The sequence below is a fragment of the Phyllobates terribilis genome, unplaced genomic scaffold, assembly GCF_046119375.1.
Source record: "Phyllobates terribilis strain yellow unplaced genomic scaffold, ASM4611937v1 Scaffold_40__1_contigs__length_11209783, whole genome shotgun sequence".
Lineage (NCBI taxonomy): Eukaryota > Metazoa > Chordata > Amphibia > Anura > Dendrobatidae > Phyllobates > Phyllobates terribilis.
Genome location: NW_027362800.1, coordinates 3,020,931 through 3,041,415, shown reverse-complemented (window position 1 = coordinate 3,041,415; position 20,485 = coordinate 3,020,931). Strand labels below are relative to the sequence as shown.

General features: G+C 45.7%; 15 non-coding genes and 1 pseudogene across 15 annotated transcripts; all 16 read left to right on the top strand.

Annotated features, from left to right (window-relative positions):
* Nucleotides 1-532: 532 nt before the first annotated feature.
* Nucleotides 533-723, top strand: LOC141191288 (U2 spliceosomal RNA). Its single transcript, XR_012265286.1, has one exon. It is a non-coding gene; the product is annotated as a U2 spliceosomal RNA (small nuclear RNA).
* A 1,123-nt stretch (nucleotides 724-1,846) lies between these two features.
* On the top strand, nucleotides 1,847-2,037 carry LOC141185542 (U2 spliceosomal RNA). The gene has a single exon (XR_012260195.1). It is a non-coding gene; the product is annotated as a U2 spliceosomal RNA (small nuclear RNA).
* A 1,119-nt stretch (nucleotides 2,038-3,156) lies between these two features.
* Nucleotides 3,157-3,347, top strand: LOC141185445 (U2 spliceosomal RNA). The gene has a single exon (XR_012260107.1). It is a non-coding gene; the product is annotated as a U2 spliceosomal RNA (small nuclear RNA).
* Nucleotides 3,348-4,466: 1,119 nt separating this feature from the next.
* LOC141186199 (U2 spliceosomal RNA) lies at nucleotides 4,467-4,558 on the top strand (annotated as a pseudogene).
* A 794-nt stretch (nucleotides 4,559-5,352) lies between these two features.
* On the top strand, nucleotides 5,353-5,536 carry LOC141185918 (U2 spliceosomal RNA). The gene has a single exon (XR_012260507.1). It is a non-coding gene; the product is annotated as a U2 spliceosomal RNA (small nuclear RNA).
* A 1,120-nt stretch (nucleotides 5,537-6,656) lies between these two features.
* Nucleotides 6,657-6,847, top strand: LOC141186565 (U2 spliceosomal RNA). The gene has a single exon (XR_012260831.1). It is a non-coding gene; the product is annotated as a U2 spliceosomal RNA (small nuclear RNA).
* Nucleotides 6,848-7,968: 1,121 nt separating this feature from the next.
* Nucleotides 7,969-8,159, top strand: LOC141185424 (U2 spliceosomal RNA). The gene has a single exon (XR_012260088.1). It is a non-coding gene; the product is annotated as a U2 spliceosomal RNA (small nuclear RNA).
* A 1,120-nt stretch (nucleotides 8,160-9,279) lies between these two features.
* Nucleotides 9,280-9,470, top strand: LOC141186564 (U2 spliceosomal RNA). Its single transcript, XR_012260830.1, has one exon. It is a non-coding gene; the product is annotated as a U2 spliceosomal RNA (small nuclear RNA).
* Nucleotides 9,471-10,589: 1,119 nt separating this feature from the next.
* On the top strand, nucleotides 10,590-10,780 carry LOC141186563 (U2 spliceosomal RNA). The gene has a single exon (XR_012260829.1). It is a non-coding gene; the product is annotated as a U2 spliceosomal RNA (small nuclear RNA).
* Nucleotides 10,781-11,899: 1,119 nt separating this feature from the next.
* LOC141186562 (U2 spliceosomal RNA) lies at nucleotides 11,900-12,090 on the top strand. Its single transcript, XR_012260828.1, has one exon. It is a non-coding gene; the product is annotated as a U2 spliceosomal RNA (small nuclear RNA).
* A 1,121-nt stretch (nucleotides 12,091-13,211) lies between these two features.
* LOC141186561 (U2 spliceosomal RNA) lies at nucleotides 13,212-13,402 on the top strand. The gene has a single exon (XR_012260827.1). It is a non-coding gene; the product is annotated as a U2 spliceosomal RNA (small nuclear RNA).
* Nucleotides 13,403-14,522: 1,120 nt separating this feature from the next.
* LOC141186560 (U2 spliceosomal RNA) lies at nucleotides 14,523-14,713 on the top strand. Its single transcript, XR_012260826.1, has one exon. It is a non-coding gene; the product is annotated as a U2 spliceosomal RNA (small nuclear RNA).
* Nucleotides 14,714-15,834: 1,121 nt separating this feature from the next.
* LOC141184424 (U2 spliceosomal RNA) lies at nucleotides 15,835-16,025 on the top strand. The gene has a single exon (XR_012259181.1). It is a non-coding gene; the product is annotated as a U2 spliceosomal RNA (small nuclear RNA).
* Nucleotides 16,026-17,145: 1,120 nt separating this feature from the next.
* On the top strand, nucleotides 17,146-17,336 carry LOC141184123 (U2 spliceosomal RNA). Its single transcript, XR_012258908.1, has one exon. It is a non-coding gene; the product is annotated as a U2 spliceosomal RNA (small nuclear RNA).
* Nucleotides 17,337-18,456: 1,120 nt separating this feature from the next.
* Nucleotides 18,457-18,647, top strand: LOC141184811 (U2 spliceosomal RNA). The gene has a single exon (XR_012259531.1). It is a non-coding gene; the product is annotated as a U2 spliceosomal RNA (small nuclear RNA).
* A 1,118-nt stretch (nucleotides 18,648-19,765) lies between these two features.
* Nucleotides 19,766-19,956, top strand: LOC141186558 (U2 spliceosomal RNA). The gene has a single exon (XR_012260825.1). It is a non-coding gene; the product is annotated as a U2 spliceosomal RNA (small nuclear RNA).
* The last annotated feature ends 529 nt before the right edge of the window (nucleotides 19,957-20,485 follow it).

The window sequence follows — 20,485 nt, the reverse complement described above, 5'->3', positions numbered from 1 at the left end:
TGGCATTCTTTTAAACTGTTGCTTATGGCGGTCTCTGTGAGCTTCTCAGTGACATTCAGCCATCCAGGTATCCCGCCTGCAGTAGACGGAATGTGGCAATGGAACGCTGGCTGCGCGTGTCATAATAGGCTCTGAGCCTTTATATACCTGCGCACAGCAGCAGCCACCTTCAGTCTGCTGCTGGACAGCCAGCAGCAGCAGCAGCAGGAGAGGTAATTAATCAGCAACCCTCCTGCTAAGGGTAGACAGCTGCTCGTTCCACCCCCCCCCCCGCCTTAATTGGTTCTCCTCCCTTCCAACGGTGTTGAGGCGGGTGGGAACAGCCGGGGGTTGAGGGTACTGTGCTAAAAGAGGTGGAGTTATGCAGATCTAAAACGCGTGGATTGCAGCAGCAGCAAGCCGAAAAGTGCAGGCATGTGAGGGATCTAGAGGTTGACAGCATGTCTTCTTAACGGGAGTCCAGGTGGCCATCTCCACAAATGGACTTTTCAGAATCCTTGGGTGGCACCGTAGTCGGAAACCAATTCTGGTTATCGCTTCTCGGCCTTTTGGCTAAGATCAAGTGTAGTATCTGTTCTTATCAGTTTAATATCTGATACGTCCCCTATATGGGGACCATATATTAAATGGATTTTTAGAACAGGGAGATGGAAAAAGAGCTTGCTCTGTCCACTCCACGCATTGACCTGGTATTGCAGTATCTCCAGGACCGGTGCACCCCTTCTTTAATGCAGTTTCTAAAATCAGAAAGAATTGAATTCAATGCTTTTTGTTCATTTTGCTTGTTTGTCGGATTTTGGGATGGACTCTTTGGCTTTGCTTTTCTTCTCCTCATTGGATTTTTCATGTTAAAAGTTGCAGAAGCCAGATGACAAGCTCATTTTGGTTCAACTTCAGCAACTGTGCATTGCATTGCCATGTAATGTAATGTAATGCAATGCTATCTATCTAGCTCTCCCTCTATACTTCCTTTTGGATAAACAGACATATTAGGCAAGCATTTTGGAGCTTTCACCTAAATAACTACAGGTGGTGAGATAAGCTGCACAATATAATTGACCTTTCAGTATATTGTTGCACACACACCATCTATTTAGCAAATGCCCTTGTTATCAACAGCAGCCTTTTAAACTCACCTGAGCTAACAGGTATGTGAGCTGGTTACTCTGCTGCGCTTAAAATTTCTTTTTTGGTTTGCTACAATGCCTTTTCTGAAACGTTGTCTCCCTCTGCTGGAACACTGACTTCTTTCATTTAATGCCTGCAGACTATAAAAGAGAAACCAACCCAAAAAGTTTGGTTGATTAGTCTGTGGCATTCTTTTAAACTGTTGCTTATGGCGGTCTCTGTGAGCTTCTCAGTGACATTCAGCCATCCAGGTATCCCGCCTGCAGTAGACGGAATGTGGCAATGGAACGCTGGCTGCGCGTGTCATAATAGGCTCTGAGCCTTTATATACCTGCGCACAGCAGCAGCCACCTTCAGTCTGCTGCTGGACAGCCAGCAGCAGCAGCAGCAGGAGAGGTAATTAATCAGCAACCCTCCTGCTAAGGGTAGACAGCTGCTCGTTCCACCCCCCCCCCCCCGCCTTAATTGGTTCTCCTCCCTTCCAACGGTGTTGAGGCGGGTGGGAACAGCCAGGGGTTGAGGGTACTGTGCTAAAAGAGGTGGAGTTATGCAGATCTAAAACGCGTGGATTGCAGCAGCAGCAAGCCGAAAAGTGCAGGCATGTGAGGGATCTAGAGGTTGACAGCATGTCTTCTTAACGGGAGTCCAGGTGGCCATCTCCACAAATGGACTTTTCAGAATCCTTGGGTGGCACCGTAGTCGGAAACCAATTCTGGTTATCGCTTCTCGGCCTTTTGGCTAAGATCAAGTGTAGTATCTGTTCTTATCAGTTTAATATCTGATACGTCCCCTATCTCGGGACCATATATTAAATGGATTTTTAGAACAGGGAGATGGAAAAAGAGCTAGCTCTGTCCACTCCACGCATTGACCTGGTATTGCAGTATCTCCAGGACCGGTGCACCCCTTCTTTAATGCAGTTTCTAAAATCAGAAAGAATTGAATTCAATGCTTTTTGTTCATTTTGCTTGTTTGTCGGATTTTGGGATGGACTCTTTGGCTTTGCTTTTCTTCTCCTCATTGGATTTTTCATGTTAAAAGTTGCAGAAGCCAGATGACAAGCTCATTTTGGTTCAACTTCAGCAACTGTGCATTGCATTGCCATGTAATGTAATATAATGCAATGCTATCTATCTAGCTCTCCCTCTATACTTCCTTTTCGATAAACAGACATATTAGGCAAGCATTTTGGAGCTTTCACCTAAATAACTACAGGTGGTGAGATAAGCTGCACAATATAATTGACCTTTCAGTATATTGTTGCACACACACCATCTATTTAGCAAATGCCCTTGTTATCAACAGCAGCCTTTTAAACTCACCTGAGCTAACAGGTATGTGAGCTGGTTACTCTGCTGCGCTTAAAATTTCTTTTTTGGTTTGCTACAATGCCTTTTCTGAAACGTTGTCTCCCTCTGCTGGAACACTGATTTCTTTCATTTAATGCCTGCAGACTATAAAAGAGAAACCAACCCAAAAAGTTTGGTTGATTAGTCTGTGGCATTCTTTTAAACTGTTGCTTATGGCGGTCTCTGTGAGCTTCTCAGTGACATTCAGCCATCCAGGTATCCCGCCTGCAGTAGACGGAATGTGGCAATGGAACGCTGGCTGCGCGTGTCATAATAGGCTCTGAGCCTTTATATACCTGCGCACAGCAGCAGCCACCTTCAGTCTGCTGCTGGACAGCCAGCAGCAGCAGCAGCAGGAGAGGTAATTAATCAGCAACCCTCCTGCTAAGGGTAGACAGCTGCTCGTTCCACCCCCCCCCGCCTTAATTGGTTCTCCTCCCTTCCAACGGTGTTGAGGCGGGTGGGAACAGCCGGGGGTTGAGGGTACTGTGCTAAAAGAGGTGGAGTTATGCAGATCTAAAACGCGTGGATTGCTGCAGCAGCAAGCCGAAAAGTGCAGGCATGTGAGGGATCTAGAGGTTGACAGCATGTCTTCTTAACGGGAGTCCAGGTGGCCATCTCCACAAATGGACTTTTCAGAATCCTTGGGTGGCACCGTAGTCGGAAACCAATTCTGGTTATCGCTTCTCGTCCTTTTGGCTAAGATCAAGTGTAGTATCTGTTCTTATCAGTTTAATATCTGATACGTCCCCTATCTGGGGACCATATATTAAATGGATTTTTAGAACAGGGAGATGGAAAAAGAGCTTGCTCTGTCCACTCCACGCATTGACCTGGTATTGCAGTATCTCCAGGACCGGTGCACCCCTTCTTTAATGCAGTTTCTAAAATCAGAAAGAATTGAATTCAATGCTTTTTGTTCATTTTGCTTGTTTGTCGGATTTTGGGATGGACTCTTTGGCTTTGCTTTTCTTCTCCTCATTGGATTTTTCATGTTAAAAGTTGCAGAAGCCAGATGACAAGCTCATTTTGGTTCAACTTCAGCAACTGTGCATTGCATTGCCATGTAATGTAATGTAATGCAATGCTATCTATCTAGCTCTCCCTCTATACTTCCTTTTGGATAAACAGACATATTAGGCAAGCATTTTGGAGCTTTCACCTAAATAACTACAGGTGGTGAGATAAGCTGCACAATATAATTGACCTTTCAGTATATTGTTGCACACACACCATCTATTTAGCAAATGCCCTTGTTATCAACAGCAGCCTTTTAAACTCACCTGAGCTAACAGGTATGTGAGCTGGTTACTCTGCTGCGCTTAAAATTTCTTTTTTGGTTTGCTACAATGCCTTTTCTGAAACGTTGTCTCCCTTTGCTGGAACACTGACTTCTTTCATTTAATGCCTGCAGACTATAAAAGAGAAACCAACCCAAAAAGTTTGGTTGATTAGTCTGTGGCATTCTTTTAAACTGTTGCTTATGGCGGTCTCTGTGAGCTTCTCAGTGACATTCAGCCATCCAGGTATCCCGCCTGCAGTAGACGGAATGTGGCAATGGAACGCTGGCTGCGCGTGTCATAATAGGCTCTAAGCCTTTATATACCTGCGCACAGCAGCAGCCACCTTCAGTCTGCTGCTGGACAGCCAGCAGCAGCAGCAGCAGGAGAGGTAATTAATCAGCAACCCTCCTGCTAAGGGTAGACAGCTGCTCGTTCCACCCCCCCCCCGCCTTAATTGGTTCTCCTCCCTTCCAACGGTGTTGAGGCGGGTGGGAACAGCCGGGGGTTGAGGGTACTGTGCTAAAAGAGGTGGAGTTATGCAGATCTAAAACGCGTGGATTGCAGCAGCAGCAAGCCGAAAAGTGCAGGCATGTGAGGGATCTAGAGGTTGACAGCATGTCTTCTTAACGGGAGTCCAGGTGGCCATCTCCACAAATGGACTTTCAGAATCCTTGGGTGGCACCGTAGTCGGAAACCAATTCTGGTTATCGCTTCTCGGCCTTTTGGCTAAGATCAAGTGTAGTATCTTTCGAAAAGGCGGTTTTGGATGTTGGCCGCCCTAGTAGATTGATACATTATGCACACTGGGGTTTAGGCGCTTGTTAGTACGCCAGGTGGCTAATATAGTCATCTGGTGGAAAGCATGGCCCCCCAGGATCGACGCCATTGGGCCGGGGAAGATCGAAAGCCCGAAGTGTGAAGTGCCCCAGGAGTGGTGACCCTGGGGTGCCTTAACTCACTGGGATTGGGAACCCCACTTGAGTTTATGGCACATTTGCACAAGCACTTCAAATTTTCTTTCTTCGCACACACCCTTATTCCGGGCCTTCTGGCCTTAGGATGGGGAATTTTTCAATTCCCGGTCGAAGGTCCGGGCAGTATTATACTGTGAAACCTTCACTATTTATTTAATTTCTTTGTCACTGTGTGTCCACTTATTCACGTGTGTCACGTCCTACTAGGATTTTGTCGGGATGCGGTTCCCTTACGGGTTCCTCTCTTGGCAGGTCTAGGGGGGGAGTGTGTGGCCATCAGGTTCCGCTCCCCCCTGAACCCCCCTGGCTCTCCTCTTTCGGGAGGAGAGCGTTGTTGGCTCCCCTCTTCCGGGAGGGGAGCACAGTCTTTGGCTCCCAGTGCCTTGCTCAGGTGAGAACTCGGGCAGGTGCTGGGGGTAAGATTGGGTCGCCTCTGGCTTCGGCTGGAGGTGGCTTTTTGTCCCTGTTCCTGGCTGTGGCCTTTTGGCTCGGAGGGACGGGGAATGGTTTGGGGGACCCTTCTCCTTTTGGAGAGGGTTTCAAGAAGACCAGCATCCTAGTGCACTTTTTTTGTGGCACTTGTCACTTTTTTAAGCGCACTCGGGTTTTGTACACGAATTCGGGCTTTCGATAAAAAAAAAAAAAAAAATCTGTTCTTATCAGTTTAATATCTGATACGTCCCCTATCTGGGGACCATATATTAAATGGATTTTTAGAACAGGGAGATGGAAAAAGAGCTTGCTCTGTCCACTCCACGCATTGACCTGGTATTGCAGTATCTCCAGGACCGGTGCACCCCTTCTTTAATGCAGTTTCTAAAATCAGAAAGAATTGAATTCAATGCTTTTTGTTCATTTTGCTTGTTTGTCGGATTTTGGGATGGACTCTTTGGCTTTGCTTTTCTTCTCCTCATTGGATTTTTCATGTTAAAAGTTGCAGAAGCCAGATGACAAGCTCATTTTGGTTCAACTTCAGCAACTGTGCATTGCATTGCCATGTAATGTAATGTAATGCAATGCTATCTATCTAGCTCTCCCTCTATACTTCCTTTTGGATAAACAGACATATTAGGCAAGCATTTTGGAGCTTTCACCTAAATAACTACAGGTGGTGAGATAAGCTGCACAATATAATTGACCTTTCAGTATATTGTTGCACACACACCATCTATTTAGCAAATGCCCTTGTTATCAACAGCAGCCTTTTAAACTCACCTGAGCTAACAGGTATGTGAGCTGGTTACTCTGCTGCGCTTAAAATTTCTTTTTTGGTTTGCTACAATGCCTTTTCTGAAACGTTGTCTCCCTCTGCTGGAACACTGACTTCTTTCATTTAATGCCTGCAGACTATAAAAGAGAAACCAACCCAAAAAGTTTGGTTGATTAGTCTGTGGCATTCTTTTAAACTGTTGCTTATGGCGGTCTCTGTGAGCTTCTCAGTGACATTCAGCCATCCAGGTATCCCGCCTGCAGTAGACGGAATGTGGCAATGGAACGCTGGCTGCGCGTGTCATAATAGGCTCTGAGCCTTTATATACCTGCGCACAGCAGCAGTCACCTTCAGTCTGCTGCTGGACAGCCAGCAGCAGCAGCAGCAGGAGAGGTAATTAATCAGCAACCCTCCTGCTAAGGGTAGACAGCTGCTCGTTCCACCCCCCCCCCGCCTTAATTGGTTCTCCTCCCTTCCAACGGTGTTGAGGCGGGTGGGAACAGCCGGGGGTTGAGGGTACTGTGCTAAAAGAGGTGGAGTTATGCAGATCTAAAACGCGTGGATTGCAGCAGCAGCAAGCCGAAAAGTGCAGGCATGTGAGGGATCTAGAGGTTGACAGCATGTCTTCTTAACGGGAGTCCAGGTGGCCATCTCCACAAATGGACTTTTCAGAATCCTTGGGTGGCACCGTAGTCGGAAACCAATTCTGGTTATCGCTTCTCGGCCTTTTGGCTAAGATCAAGTGTAGTATCTGTTCTTATCAGTTTAATATCTGATACGTCCCCTATCTGGGGACCATATATTAAATGGATTTTTAGAACAGGGAGATGGAAAAAGAGCTTGCTCTGTCCACTCCACGCATTGACCTGGTATTGCAGTATCTCCAGGACCGGTGCACCCCTTCTTTAATGCAGTTTCTAAAATCAGAAAGAATTGAATTCAATGCTTTTTGTTCATTTTGCTTGTTTGTCGGATTTTGGGATGGACTCTTTGGCTTTGCTTTTCTTCTCCTCATTGGATTTTTCATGTTAAAAGTTGCAGAAGCCAGATGACAAGCTCATTTTGGTTCAACTTCAGCAACTGTGCATTGCATTGCCATGTAATGTAATGTAATGCAATGCTATCTATCTAGCTCTCCCTCTATACTTCCTTTTGGATAAACAGACATATTAGGCAAGCATTTTGGAGCTTTCACCTAAATAACTACAGGTGGTGAGATAAGCTGCAGAATATAATTGACCTTTCAGTATATTGTTGCACACACACCATCTATTTAGCAAATGCCCTTGTTATCAACAGCAGCCTTTTAAACTCACCTGAGCTAACAGGTATGTGAGCTGGTTACTCTGCTGCGCTTAAAATTTCTTTTTTGGTTTGCTACAATGCCTTTTCTGAAACGTTGTCTCCCTCTGCTGGAACACTGACTTCTTTCATTTAATGCCTGCAGACTATAAAAGAGAAACCAACCCAAAAAGTTTGGTTGATTAGTCTGTGGCATTCTTTTAAACTGTTGCTTATGGCGGTCTCTGTGAGCTTCTCAGTGACATTCAGCCATCCAGGTATCCCGCCTGCAGTAGACGGAATGTGGCAATGGAACGCTGGCTGCGCGTGTCATAATAGGCTCTGAGCCTTTATATACCTGCGCACAGCAGCAGCCACCTTCAGTCTGCTGCTGGACAGCCAGCAGCAGCAGCAGCAGGAGAGGTAATTAATCAGCAACCCTCCTGCTAAGGGTAGACAGCTGCTCGTTCCACCCCCCCCCCCGCCTTAATTGGTTCTCCTCCCTTCCAACGGTGTTGAGGCGGGTGGGAACAGCCGGGGGTTGAGGGTACTGTGCTAAAAGAGGTGGAGTTATGCAGATCTAAAACGCGTGGATTGCAGCAGCAGCAAGCCGAAAAGTGCAGGCATGTGAGGGATCTAGAGGTTGACAGCATGTCTTCTTAACGGGAGTCCAGGTGGCCATCTCCACAAATGGACTTTTCAGAATCCTTGGGTGGCACCGTAGTCGGAAACCAATTCTGGTTATCGCTTCTCGGCCTTTTGGCTAATATCAAGTGTAGTATCTGTTCTTATCAGTTTAATATCTGATACGTCCCCTATCTGGGGACCATATATTAAATGGATTTTTAGAACAGGGAGATGGAAAAAGAGCTTGCTCTGTCCACTCCACGCATTGACCTGGTATTGCAGTATCTCCAGGACCGGTGCACCCCTTCTTTAATGCAGTTTCTAAAATCAGAAAGAATTGAATTCAATGCTTTTTGTTCATTTTGCTTGTTTGTCGGATTTTGGGATGGACTCTTTGGCTTTGCTTTTCTTCTCCTCATTGGATTTTTCATGTTAAAAGTTGCAGAAGCCAGATGACAAGCTCATTTTGGTTCAACTTCAGCAACTGTGCATTGCATTGCCATGTAATGTAATGTAATGCAATGCTATCTATCTAGCTCTCCCTCTATACTTCCTTTTGGATAAACAGACATATTAGGCAAGCATTTTGGAGCTTTCACCTAAATAACTACAGGTGGTGAGATAAGCTGCACAATATAATTGACCTTTCAGTATATTGTTGCACACACACCATCTATTTAGCAAATGCCCTTGTTATCAACAGCAGCCTTTTAAACTCACCTGAGCTAACAGGTATGTGAGCTGGTTACTCTGCTGCGCTTAAAATTTCTTTTTTGGTTTGCTACAATGCCTTTTCTGAAACGTTGTCTCCCTCTGCTGGAACACTGACTTCTTTCATTTAATGCCTGCAGACTATAAAAGAGAAACCAACCCAAAAAGTTTGGTTGATTAGTCTGTGGCATTCTTTTAAACTGTTGCTTATGGCGGTCTCTGTGAGCTTCTCAGTGATATTCAGCCATCCAGGTATCCCGCCTGCAGTAGACGGAATGTGGCAATGGAACGCTGGCTGCGCGTGTCATAATAGGCTCTGAGCCTTTATATACCTGCGCACAGCAGCAGCCACCTTCAGTCTGCTGCTGGACAGCCAGCAGCAGCAGCAGCAGGAGAGGTAATTAATCAGCAACCCTCCTGCTAAGGGTAGACAGCTGCTCGTTCCACCCCCCCCCCGCCTTAATTGGTTCTCCTCCCTTCCAACGGTGTTGAGGCGGGTGGGAACAGCCGGGGGTTGAGGGTACTGTGCTAAAAGAGGTGGAGTTATGCAGATCTAAAACGCGTGGATTGCAGCAGCAGCAAGCCGAAAAGTGCAGGCATGTGAGGGATCTAGAGGTTGACAGCATGTCTTCTTAACGGGAGTCCAGGTGGCCATCTCCACAAATGGACTTTTCAGAATCCTTGGGTGGCACCGTAGTCGGAAACCAATTCTGGTTATCGCTTCTCGGCCTTTTGGCTAAGATCAAGTGTAGTATCTGTTCTTATCAGTTTAATATCTGATACGTCCCCTATCTGGGGACCATATATTAAATGGATTTTTAGAACAGGGAGATGGAAAAAGAGCTTGCTCTGTCCACTCCACGCATTGACCTGGTATTGCAGTATCTCCAGGACCGGTGCACCCCTTCTTTAATGCAGTTTCTAAAATCAGAAAGAATTGAATTCAATGCTTTTTGTTCATTTTGCTTGTTTGTCGGATTTTGGGATGGACTCTTTGGCTTTGCTTTTCTTCTCCTCATTGGATTTTTCATGTTAAAAGTTGCAGAAGCCAGATGACAAGCTCATTTTGGTTCAACTTCAGCAACTGTGCATTGCATTGCCATGTAATGTAATGTAATGCAATGCTATCTATCTAGCTCTCCCTCTATACTTCCTTTTGGATAAACAGACATATTAGGCAAGCATTTTGGAGCTTTCACCTAAATAACTACAGGTGGTGAGATAAGCTGCACAATATAATTGACCTTTCAGTATATTGTTGCACACACACCATCTATTTAGCAAATGCCCTTGTTATCAACAGCAGCCTTTTAAACTCACCTGAGCTAACAGGTATGTGAGCTGGTTACTCTGCTGCGCTTAAAATTTCTTTTTTGGTTTGCTACAATGCCTTTTCTGAAACGTTGTCTCCCTCTGCTGGAACACTGACTTCTTTCATTTAATGCCTGCAGACTATAAAAGAGAAACCAACCCAAAAAGTTTGGTTGATTAGTCTGTGGCATTCTTTTAAACTGTTGCTTATGGCGGTCTCTGTGAGCTTCTCAGTGACATTCAGCCATCCAGGTATCCCGCCTGCAGTAGACGGAATGTGGCAATGGAACGCTGGCTGCGCGTGTCATAATAGGCTCTGAGCCTTTATATACCTGCGCACAGCAGCAGCCACCTTCAGTCTGCTGCTGGACAGCCAGCAGCAGCAGCAGCAGGAGAGGTAATTAATCAGCAACCCTCCTGCTAAGGGTAGACAGCTGCTCGTTACACCCCCCCCCGCCTTAATTGGTTCTCCTCCCTTCCAACGGTGTTGAGGCGGGTGGGAACAGCCGGGGGTTGAGGGTACTGTGCTAAAAGAGGTGGAGTTATGCAGATCTAAAACGCGTGGATTGCAGCAGCAGCAAGCCGAAAAGTGCAGGCATGTGAGGGATCTAGAGGTTGACAGCATGTCTTCTTAACGGGAGTCCAGGTGGCCATCTCCACAAATGGACTTTTCAGAATCCTTGGGTGGCACCGTAGTCGGAAACCAATTCTGGTTATCGCTTCTCGGCCTTTTGGCTAAGATCAAGTGTAGTATCTGTTCTTATCAGTTTAATATCTGATACGTCCCCTATCTGGGGACCATATATTAAATGGATTTTTAGAACAGGGAGATGGAAAAAGAGCTTGCTCTGTCCACTCCACGCATTGACCTGGTATTGCAGTATCTCCAGGACCGGTGCACCCCTTCTTTAATGCAGTTTCTAAAATCAGAAAGAATTGAATTCAATGCTTTTTGTTCATTTTGCTTGTTTGTCGGATTTTGGGATGGACTCTTTGGCTTTGCTTTTCTTCTCCTCATTGGATTTTTCATGTTAAAAGTTGCAGAAGCCAGATGACAAGCTCATTTTGGTTCAACTTCAGCAAATGTGCATTGCATTGCCATGTAATGTAATGTAATGCAATGCTATCTATCTAGCTCTCCCTCTATACTTCCTTTTGGATAAACAGACATATTAGGCAAGCATTTTGGAGCTTTCACCTAAATAACTACAGGTGGTGAGATAAGCTGCACAATATAATTGACCTTTCAGTATATTGTTGCACACACACCATCTATTTAGCAAATGCCCTTGTTATCAACAGCAGCCTTTTAAACTCACCTGAGCTAACAGGTATGTGAGCTGGTTACTCTGCTGCGCTTAAAATTTCTTTTTTGGTTTGCTACAATGCCTTTTCTGAAACGTTGTCTCCCTCTGCTGGAACACTGACTTCTTTCATTTAATGCCTGCAGACTATAAAAGAGAAACCAACCCAAAAAGTTTGGTTGATTAGTCTGTGGCATTCTTTTAAACTGTTGCTTATGGCGGTCTCTGTGAGCTTCTCAGTGACATTCAGCCATCCAGGTATCCCGCCTGCAGTAGACGGAATGTGGCAATGGAACGCTGGCTGCGCGTGTCATAATAGGCTCTGAGCCTTTATATACCTGCGCACAGCAGCAGCCACCTTCAGTCTGCTGCTGGACAGCCAGCAGCAGCAGCAGCAGGAGAGGTAATTAATCAGCAACCCTCCTGCTAAGGGTAGACAGCTGCTCGTTACACCCCCCCCCGCCTTAATTGGTTCTCCTCCCTTCCAACGGTGTTGAGGCGGGTGGGAACAGCCGGGGGTTGAGGGTACTGTGCTAAAAGAGGTGGAGTTATGCAGATCTAAAACGCGTGGATTGCAGCAGCAGCAAGCCGAAAAGTGCAGGCATGTGAGGGATCTAGAGGTTGACAGCATGTCTTCTTAACGGGAGTCCAGGTGGCCATCTCCACAAATGGACTTTTCAGAATCCTTGGGTGGCACCGTAGTCGGAAACCAATTCTGGTTATCGCTTCTCGGCCTTTTGGCTAAGATCAAGTGTAGTATCTGTTCTTATCAGTTTAATATCTGATACGTCCCCTATCTGGGGACCATATATTAAATGGATTTTTAGAACAGGGAGATGGAAAAAGAGCTTGCTCTGTCCACTCCACGCATTGACCTGGTATTGCAGTATCTCCAGGACCGGTGCACCCCTTCTTTAATGCAGTTTCTAAAATCAGAAAGAATTGAATTCAATGCTTTTTGTTCATTTTGCTTGTTTGTCGGATTTTGGGATGGACTCTTTGGCTTTGCTTTTCTTCTCCTCATTGGATTTTTCATGTTAAAAGTTGCAGAAGCCAGATGACAAGCTCATTTTGGTTCAACTTCAGCAAATGTGCATTGCATTGCCATGTAATGTAATGTAATGCAATGCTATCTATCTAGCTCTCCCTCTATACTTCCTTTTGGATAAACAGACATATTAGGCAAGCATTTTGGAGCTTTCACCTAAATAACTACAGGTGGTGAGATAAGCTGCACAATATAATTGACCTTTCAGTATATTGTTGCACACACACCATCTATTTAGCAAATGCCCTTGTTATCAACAGCAGCCTTTTAAACTCACCTGAGCTAACAGGTATGTGAGCTGGTTACTCTGCTGCGCTTAAAATTTCTTTTTTGGTTTGCTACAATGCCTTTTCTGAAACGTTGTCTCCCTCTGCTGGAACACTGACTTCTTTCATTTAATGCCTGCAGACTATAAAAGAGAAACCAACCCAAAAAGTTTGGTTGATTAGTCTGTGGCATTCTTTTAAACTGTTGCTTATGGCGGTCTCTGTGAGCTTCTCAGTGACATTCAGCCATCCAGGTATCCCGCCTGCAGTAGACGGAATGTGGCAATGGAACGCTGGCTGCGCGTGTCATAATAGGCTCTGAGCCTTTATATACCTGCGCACAGCAGCAGCCACCTTCAGTCTGCTGCTGGACAGCCAGCAGCAGCAGCAGCAGGAGAGGTAATTAATCAGCAACCCTCCTGCTAAGGGTAGACAGCTGCTCGTTCCACCCCCCCCCCCGCCTTAATTGGTTCTCCTCCCTTCCAACGGTGTTGAGGCGGGTGGGAACAGCCGGGGGTTGAGGGTACTGTGCTAAAAGAGGTGGAGTTATGCAGATCTAAAACGCGTGGATTGCAGCAGCAGCAAGCCGAAAAGTGCAGGCATGTGAGGGATCTAGAGGTTGACAGCATGTCTTCTTAACGGGAGTCCAGGTGGCCATCTCCACAAATGGACTTTTCAGAATCCTTGGGTGGCACCGTAGTCGGAAACCAATTCTGGTTATCGCTTCTCGGCCTTTTGGCTAAGATCAAGTGTAGTATCTGTTCTTATCAGTTTAATATCTGATACGTCCCCTATCTGGGGACCATATATTAAATGGATTTTTAGAACAGGGAGATGGAAAAAGAGCTTGCTCTGTCCACTCCACGCATTGACCTGGTATTGCAGTATCTCCAGGACCGGTGCACCCCTTCTTTAATGCAGTTTCTAAAATCAGAAAGAATTGAATTCAATGCTTTTTGTTCATTTTGCTTGTTTGTCGGATTTTGGGATGGACTCTTTGGCTTTGCTTTTCTTCTCCTCATTGGATTTTTCATGTTAAAAGTTGCAGAAGCCAGATGACAAGCTCATTTTGGTTCAACTTCAGCAACTGTGCATTGCATTGCCATGTAATGTAATGTAATGCAATGCTATCTATCTAGCTCTCCCTCTATACTTCCTTTTGGATAAACAGACATATTAGGCAAGCATTTTGGAGCTTTCACCTAAATAACTACAGGTGGTGAGATAAGCTGCACAATATAATTGACCTTTCAGTATATTGTTGCACACACACCATCTATTTAGCAAATGCCCTTGTTATCAACAGCAGCCTTTTAAACTCACCTGAGCTAACAGGTATGTGAGCTGGTTACTCTGCTGCGCTTAAAATTTCTTTTTTGGTTTGCTACAATGCCTTTTCTGAAACGTTGTCTCCCTCTGCTGGAACACTGACTTCTTTCATTTAATGCCTGCAGACTATAAAAGAGAAACCAACCCAAAAAGTTTGGTTGATTAGTCTGTGGCATTCTTTTAAACTGTTGCTTATGGCGGTCTCTGTGAGCTTCTCAGTGACATTCAGCCATCCAGGTATCCCGCCTTCAGTAGACGGAATGTGGCAATGGAACGCTGGCTGCGCGTGTCATAATAGGCTCTGAGCCTTTATATACCTGCGCACATCAGCAGCCACCTTCAGTCTGCTGCTGGACAGCCAGCAGCAGCAGCAGCAGGAGAGGTAATTAATCAGCAACCCTCCTGCTAAGGGTAGACAGCTGCTCGTTCCACCCCCCCCCCGCCTTAATTGGTTCTCCTCCCTTCCAACGGTGTTGAGGCGGGTGGGAACAGCCGGGGGTTGAGGGTACTGTGCTAAAAAAGGTGGAGTTATGCAGATCTAAAACGCGTGGATTGCAGCAGCAGCAAGCCGAAAAGTGCAGGCATGTGAGGGATCTAGAGGTTGACAGCATGTCTTCTTAACGGGAGTCCAGGTGGCCATCTCCACAAATGGACTTTTCAGAATCCTTGGGTGGCACCGTAGTCGGAAACCAATTCTGGTTATCGCTTCTCGGCCTTTTGGCTAAGATCAAGTGTAGTATCTGTTCTTATCAGTTTAATATCTGATACGTCCCCTATCTGGGGACCATATATTAAATGGATTTTTAGAACAGGGAGATGGAAAAAGAGCTTGCTCTGTCCACTCCACGCATTGACCTGGTATTGCAGTATCTCCAGGACCGGTGCACCCCTTCTTTAATGCAGTTTCTAAAATCAGAAAGAATTGAATTCAATGCTTTTTGTTCATTTTGCTTGTTTGTCGGATTTTGGGATGGACTCTTTGGCTTTGCTTTTCTTCTCCTCATTGGATTTTTCATGTTAAAAGTTGCAGAAGCCAGATGACAAGCTCATTTTGGTTCAACTTCAGCAACTGTGCATTGCATTGCCATGTAATGTAATGTAATGCAATGCTATCTATCTAGCTCTCCCTCTATACTTCCTTTTGGATAAACAGACATATTAGGCAAGCATTTTGGAGCTTTCACCTAAATAACTACAGGTGGTGAGATAAGCTGCACAATATAATTGACCTTTCAGTATATTGTTGCACACACACCATCTATTTAGCAAATGCCCTTGTTATCAACAGCAGCCTTTTAAACTCACCTGAGCTAACAGGTATGTGAGCTGGTTACTCTGCTGCGCTTAAAATTTCTTTTTTGGTTTGCTACAATGCCTTTTCTGAAACGTTGTCTCCCTCTGCTGGAACACTGACTTCTTTCATTTAATGCCTGCAGACTATAAAAGAGAAACCAACCCAAAAAGTTTGGTTGATTAGTCTGTGGCATTCTTTTAAACTGTTGCTTATGGCGGTCTCTGTGAGCTTCTCAGTGACATTCAGCCATCCAGGTATCCCGCCTGCAGTAGACGGAATGTGGCAATGGAACGCTGGCTGCGCGTGTCATAATAGGCTCTGAGCCTTTATATACCTGCGCACAGCAGCAGCCACCTTCAGTCTGCTGCTGGACAGCCAGCAGCAGCAGCAGCAGGAGAGGTAATTAATCAGCAACCCTCCTGCTAAGGGTAGACAGCTGCTCGTTCCACCCCCCCCCCCGCCTTAATTGGTTCTCCTCCCTTCCAACGGTGTTGAGGCGGGTGGGAACAGCCGGGGGTTGAGGGTACTGTGCTAAAAGAGGTGGAGTTATGCAGATCTAAAACGCGTGGATTGCAGCAGCAGCAAGCCGAAAAGTGCAGGCATGTGAGGGATCTAGAGGTTGACAGCATGTCTTCTTAACGGGAGTCCAGGTGGCCATCTCCACAAATGGACTTTTCAGAATCCTTGGGTGGCACCGTAGTCGGAAACAAATTCTGGTTATCGCTTCTCGGCCTTTTGGCTAAGATCAAGTGTAGTATCTGTTCTTATCAGTTTAATATCTGATACGTCCCCTATCTGGGGACCATATATTAAATGGATTTTTAGAACAGGGAGATGGAAAAAGAGCTTGCTCTGTCCACTCCCCGCATTGACCTGGTATTGCAGTATCTCCAGGACCGGTGCACCCCTTCTTTAATGCAGTTTCTAAAATCAGAAAGAATTGAATTCAATGCTTTTTGTTCATTTTGCTTGTTTGTCGGATTTTGGGATGGACTCTTTGGCTTTGCTTTTCTTCTCCTCATTGGATTTTTCATGTTAAAAGTTGCAGAAGCCAGATGACAAGCTCATTTTGGTTCAACTTCAGCAACTGTGCATTGCATTGCCATGTAATGTAATGTAATGCAATGCTATCTATCTAGCTCTCCCTCTATACTTCCTTTTGGATAAACAGACATATTAGGCAAGCATTTTGGAGCTTTCACCTAAATAACTACAGGTGGTGAGATAAGCTGCACAATATAATTGACCTTTCAGTATATTGTTGCACACACACCATCTATTTAGCAAATGCCCTTGTTATCAACAGCAGCCTTTTAAACTCACCTGAGCTAACAGGTATGTGAGCTGGTTACTCTGCTGCGCTTAAAATTTCTTTTTTGGTTTGCTACAATGCCTTTTCTGAAGCGTTGTCTCCCTCTGCTGGAACACTGACTTCTTTCATTTAATGCCTGCAGACTATAAAAGAGAAACCAACCCAAAAAGTTTGGTTGATTAGTCTGTGGCATTCTTTTAAACTGTTGCTTATGGCGGTCTCTGTGAGCTTCTCAGTGACATTCAGCCATCCAGGTATCCCGCCTGCAGTAGACGGAATGTGGCAATGGAACGCTGGCTGCGCGTGTCATAATAGGCTCTGAGCCTTTATATACCTGCGCACAGCAGTAGCCACCTTCAGTCTGCTGCTGGACAGCCAGCAGCAGCAGCAGCAGGAGAGGTAATTAATCAGCAACCCTCCTGCTAAGGGTAGACAGCTGCTCGTTCCACCCCCCCCCCGCCTTAATTGGTTCTCCTCCCTTCCAACGGTGTTGAGGCGGGTGGGAACAGCCGGGGGTTGAGGGTACTGTGCTAAAAGAGGTGGAGTTATGCAGATCTAAAACGCGTGGATTGCAGCAGCAGCAAGCCGAAAAGTGCAGGCATGTGAGGGATCTAGAGGTTGACAGCATGTCTTCTTAACGGGAGTCCAGGTGGCCATCTCCACAAATGGACTTTTCAGAATCCTTGGGTGGCACCGTAGTCGGAAACCAATTCTGGTTATCGCTTCTCGGCCTTTTGGCTAAGATCAAGTGTAGTATCTGTTCTTATCAGTTTAATATCTGATACGTCCCCTATCTGGGGACCATATATTAAATGGATTTTTAGAACAGGGAGAAGGAAAAAGAGCTTGCTCTGTCCACTCCACGCATTGACCTGGTATTGCAGTATCTCCAGGACCGGTGCACCCCTTCTTTAATGCAGTTTCTAAAATCAGAAAGAATTGAATTCAATGCTTTTTGTTCATTTTGCTTGTTTGTCGGATTTTGGGATGGACTCTTTGGCTTTGCTTTTCTTCTCCTCATTGGATTTTTCATGTTAAAAGTTGCAGAAGCCAGATGACAAGCTCATTTTGGTTCAACTTCAGCAACTGTGCATTGCATTGCCATGTAATGTAATGTAATGCAATGCTATCTATCTAGCTCTCCCTCTATACTTCCTTTTGGATAAACAGACATATTAGGCAAGCATTTTGGAGCTTTCACCTAAATAACTACAGGTGGTGAGATAAGCTGCACAATATAATTGACCTTTCAGTATATTGTTGCACACACACCATCTATTTAGAAAATGCCCTTGTTATCAACAGCAGCCTTTTAAACTCACCTGAGCTAACAGGTATGTGAGCTGGTTACTCTGCTGCGCTTAAAATTTCTTTTTTGGTTTGCTACAATGCCTTTTCTGAAACGTTGTCTCCCTCTGCTGGAACACTGACTTCTTTCATTTAATGCCTGCAGACTATAAAAGAGAAACCAACCCAAAAAGTTTGGTTGATTAGTCTGTGGCATTCTTTTAAACTGTTGCTTATGGCGGTCTCTGTGAGCTTCTCAGTGACATTCAGCCATCCAGGTATCCCGCCTGCAGTAGACGGAATGTGGCAATGGAACGCTGGCTGCGCGTGCCATAATAGGCTCTGAGCCTTTATATACCTGCGCACAGCAGCAGCCACCTTCAGTCTGCTGCTGGACAGCCAGCAGCAGCAGCAGCAGGAGAGGTAATTAATCAGCAACCCTCCTGCTAAGGGTAGACAGCTGCTCGTTCCACCCCCCCCCCGCCTTAATTGGTTCTCCTCCCTTCCAACGGTGTTGAGGCGGGTGGGAACAGCCGGGGGTTGAGGGTACTGTGCTAAAAGAGGTGGAGTTATGCAGATCTAAAACGCCTGGATTGCAGCAGCAGCAAGCCGAAAAGTGCAGGCATGTGAGGGATCTAGAGGTTGACAGCATGTCTTCTTAACGGGAGTCCAGGTGGCCATCTCCACAAATGGACTTTTCAGAATCCTTGGGTGGCACCGTAGTCGGAAACCAATTCTGGTTATCGCTTCTCGGCCTTTTGGCTAAGATCAAGAGTAGTATCTGTTCTTATCAGTTTAATATCTGATACGTCCCCTATCTGGGGACCATATATTAAATGGATTTTTAGAACAGGGAGATGGAAAAAGAGCTTGCTCTGTCCACTCCACGCATTGACCTGGTATTGCAGTATCTCCAGGACCGGTGCACCCCTTCTTTAATGCAGTTTCTAAAATCAGAAAGAATTGAATTCAATGCTTTTTGTTCATTTTGCTTGTTTGTCGGATTTTGGGATGGACTCTTTGGCTTTGCTTTTCTTCTCCTCATTGGATTTTTCATGTTAAAAGTTGCAGAAGCCAGATGACAAGCTCATTTTGGTTCAACTTCAGCAACTGTGCATTGCATTGCCATGTAATGTAATGTAATGCAATGCTATCTATCTAGCTCTCCCTCTATACTTCCTTTTGGATAAACAGACATATTAGGCAAGCATTTTGGAGCTTTCACCTAAATAACTACAGGTGGTGAGATAAGCTGCACAATATAATTGACCTTTCAGTATATTGTTGCACACACACCATCTATTTAGCAAATGCCCTTGTTATCAACAGCAGCCTTTTAAACTCACCTGAGCTAACAGGTATGTGAGCTGGTTACTCTGCTGCGCTTAAAATTTCTTTTTTGGTTTGCTACAATGCCTTTTCTGAAACGTTGTCTCCCTCTGCTGGAACACTGACTTCTTTCATTTAATGCCTGCAGACTATAAAAGAGAAACCAACCCAAAAAGTTTGGTTGATTAGTCTGTGGCATTCTTTTAAACTGTTGCTTATGGCAGTCTCTGTGAGCTTCTCAGTGACATTCAGCCATCCAGGTATCCCGCCTGCAGTAGACGGAATGTGGCAATGGAACGCTGGCTGCGCGTGTCATAATAGGCTCTGAGCCTTTATATACCTGCGCACAGCAGCAGCCACCTTCAGTCTGCTGCTGGACAGCCAGCAGCAGCAGCAGGAGAGGTAATTAATCAGCAACCCTCCTGCTAAGGGTAGACAGCTGCTCGTTCCACCCCCCCCCCCGCCTTAATTGGTTCTCCTCCCTTCCAACGGTGTTGAGGCGGGTGGGAACAGCCGGGGGTTGAGGGTACTGTGCTAAAAGAGGTGGAGTTATGCAGATCTAAAACGCGTGGATTGCAGCAGCAGCAAGCCGAAAAGTGCAGGCATGTGAGGGATCTAGAGGTTGACAGCATGTCTTCTTAACGGGAGTCCAGGTGGCCATCTCCACAAATGGACTTTTCAGAATCCTTGGGTGGCACCGTAGTCGGAAACCAATTCTGGTTATCGCTTCTCGGCCTTTTGGCTAAGATCAAGTGTAGTATCTGTTCTTATCAGTTTAATATCTGATACGTCCCCTATCTGGGGACCATATATTAAATGGATTTTTAGAACAGGGAGATGGAAAAAGAGCTTGCTCTGTCCACTCCACGCATTGACCTGGTATTGCAGTATCTCCAGGACCGGTGCACCCCTTCTTTAATGCAGTTTCTAAAATCAGAAAGAATTGAATTCAATGCTTTTTGTTCATTTTGCTTGTTTGTCGGATTTTGGGATGGACTCTTTGGCTTTGCTTTTCTTCTCCTCATTGGATTTTTCATGTTAAAAGTTGCAGAAGCCAGATGACAAGCTCATTTTGGTTCAACTTCAGCAACTGTGCATTGCATTGCCATGTAATGTAATGTAATGCAATGCTATCTATCTAGCTCTCCCTCTATACTTCCTTTTGGATAAACAGACATATTAGGCAAGTGACGCGCCCCTGGGCCTGTGTCGCGCTGCGTTGCGCACGCGGGAGCTTACCCGGAGCCGGATCAGTGGAGGGTTGTAGTCTCGTGGCGGTGACCCGGTCCGTGCCCAGGGAGTCAAACTAGACGGCAGTCTATTAGTAGTAAATAGTTGATGACTACGCCACCCGTTGAGTGCAGCCAGGGAGCTGCTGCTGCGGGGCAGACCGCTGAGGCCGATGGTAGGATTATGCAGCGTGATAGTATAACCCCCAACGG